Source organism: Delphinus delphis, chromosome X, assembly GCF_949987515.2.
Source record: "Delphinus delphis chromosome X, mDelDel1.2, whole genome shotgun sequence".
NCBI classification, from domain to species: Eukaryota; Metazoa; Chordata; class Mammalia; order Artiodactyla; family Delphinidae; genus Delphinus; species Delphinus delphis.
The window spans coordinates 10,320,590-10,323,599 of record NC_082704.1 but is presented as its reverse complement, the minus strand read 5'-3'; positions in this window follow the sequence as shown (position 1 = coordinate 10,323,599).

Below are 3,010 nucleotides of genomic sequence, written 5' to 3'. Positions count from 1 at the left end.
GATGTACAGGTAGGGAGCACATAGGGAACCTACGGCGGGAGGTCTACCCTAGTCTCATTCCACATTTCCAACAGCCTTTTGGGTATCTCTATTCAGATGTTCAACCAGCACCACAGACCCAACATGTTCAAAACCACCAAACAAATGTCCCTTTTCAAATCAATGACCCCAGCTGATTTCTCAATATCTATGAGTGATCCTATTCACCTAGTCACCCAGGCTTGAAAGCTTGCTGTCATCTTTGTTTCCTCTCCACCTTACTCCCAGCAGTCCATCAGAAACCAAGTCAGAGCCAATTCGGCTCTCCAGTATGTCTGTCAGTCCTGTCTCTATTCTCATCCCACTGCCACCAGGGTAAGTCAGACCTGCATCATCTCTACCTAGACCACTGCAGTAGCTTCACTGCCTTCCACACGTCTCAGGTATTCTACACAGTACTATCCAGCTAGCATTCTAAGTAATAGCTGCTCTTGGCTGGCACTGGAGTCTACCTAACATATCTTTCCTGCCACCGCCCCTCCCCCAACTTTACCTGGCATTGTACCCAGAACACGACCCATGTTGTACCATCTCTCTCCGTGCCTTTATTATCTAAGATGAGACACTTTATATTTACTGAGCACATGGAATGTAATACCCATCTCTATACCCTCCTTACACTAATGAGTGTCCTACACTCAATAAATACAGCTCAGTAAATATTTGTTGAATTCCAGTGTGTAGTGTTCTTTGTTTCACAAAGGATATCATATCATTAATCCTCACTTTAACCCTTCAACATGGTACTGCCTTCAACAGGGGTCTACTAATCCCACTGCCACCCCAAAACATACAATTCTTCATGGTTGTCAGCCCTGGGCCAGGAAATGGGGAAATACAGTCATTCTAGAGCTTCGAGAGCCTGCCCCTTGCCCCATGAAACATACCAGGCCATGCAAAGGAAGGCTGTGTTCATGAAATTACTTTGGGCACCAGTTTCAACCCCCTGCATCTTGTTCTCCTCTCTGCTTGCTCCCTTATTCTTATCTGGCTTCCAGCTAGTACAGCCCCTTCCAGTGTGGTGACCTATTCGACCAACATGGTGGCTCACGACCCTCCTACTTTCCTTCCCAGCTATAAATTGCTTTCTTCTTCCAGACTCAGAACTTTCAGAAACTTAGTTACAAGACACCATTTGGCTCAGCCCCAGGACCTTATGACTGGGAAGAGCATAATTCTATCCCATTCTAGGAGGGATCCTACCACTCTGGAGCTGCTTTCAAATCCTGTTCTAGAGTCTGACAGCAGTAACTGAAAACCAACTCCTGTCTTGTTTCAGCACAAGCAGTACAGCTTGCATCAATTATTCCTGAAATCCTGGGTCCTGTGGTGGAGGGATGTCAGGGCCAAAGTTGATTAATCTCTCAGCAAAATCTCCTCTGTCACCACCGTGTTTGCTGACCACAGAGGGACTGTGCATTGATTCCTCCATTGTGTGCAGCGTCCCTTATCACTTCCCAGCATAAAGCTCCTAGCTGGTACTTTTTCTAGACTGAAAAGAGCAAGCATTATCTGCTTTCCCCATTCTCAGCTACTGAAAATCCTGTCACGTGTTTATGCTTCTGAGATGGGTGATAGGAAGGTCTTGTCTAAAGGGCTTCAGGACACTAATCCAGACAAATGGCAGATCTGGTATCAATGTGTTTGCTCTGCTTCTCTCTTGACAGTTCCTGAACAAAAAGCACAGGGCCATGAGGAAAATATTTGCTTATTCATTCCACGAATATCTAAGGAGCACCAACTCTGAGCTAAGTGCAGGGAATCCAGAAGTTGCTTCCCTGGAGTAGTTCCCAGTTCAGTAGGGAAGAGAGAGCCAACTAGATCGTTTCCTTTTTTTTATTATGATCATTCAAAGCAAGCATTTTCTCACATTTGGGAGGCCCCGTTCAACCTTTTCTCATCAGCTTCTTTTTTTTCCCTTGCAACAGAAAATGAGAGTTTTGCTTAGGGAATTATGCGTATGCAACCAGTGGGCAGAAAAGATCTTCATGGCAGTGGTTTATTACAGCCTCTTCTTTACAGATTATTCAGCCACAGACAACATTCCATTCACAGGACAGTTTGCTTCATTTCCTCTTTCCTTTGTCCTGTGGGATATTCTATCAACAGGTAACATGAATCTGAAAATGTCCCACCTCCACAAAGAGACATTTCCACACATTGTGACCAGAGCAGAGGCAGAGGTGAGGCAATGCTGAGAGACACAAGAGGCCAGGCCTGGTACCTGGGGAGTGGGGCTCGGGAAAGCCAAGTCTGAAGGACTGCGGGAGTAAGCGGGGAGTGAGTCAGGCTAAGAGGACCATGGTGGACCAGGGCCTCAGCCCAGGCAGAGCCAAGAGTGGGAGCAATGGCAGGAGTGGGGAGCATGGCACCTAGAGATGACTGGACCATCAGCAAGAGACGGGAGGTGAAGCTGGCATGACAGACGGAGTCAAGTTACCAGTGAGCTATCTTCACTTCCTCAGCAAACAGAAACAACAAAAGATCTGCAAACTATCTACCTCTGGTATTTGGGAAATCTCTTCGGTGACTTGGGAATGATTTCTCCTTACGTTGTTATAAAGAATTTCCCTTTCTCCTCTAACTGGATAATGATATACCCCAAGTATCCTGAGTGCGCACGTCATCTGGGAGCCTCTTTAAGCCACTGCAGATATTTTAAAGGGTGGTGAAGGTCACTGGATCTCCTCTGAAAATACAGAGGCCCTAGGCAGCCATCAGGGCCCTTTTGTGAACGTGCAGTAACAAATGTCCAACTGTCAGAGACAACCGGACAACAAGCTCTCGGCCTGCACCAGACGACACAGGCAGTGCGTAGTGATCAAAAGGAAGGTCTCACAAATGAGAGTGAAGAGTGACATGAGGGAGGAGACACGCCATTTGAATGGACAGCGAGCTGGCGACAGAGCTCAGCGTGGCTCCTTGAAGATGGTGAACACAGTGATCCAGGGCTGAGGAGAGCCAGAGAGAG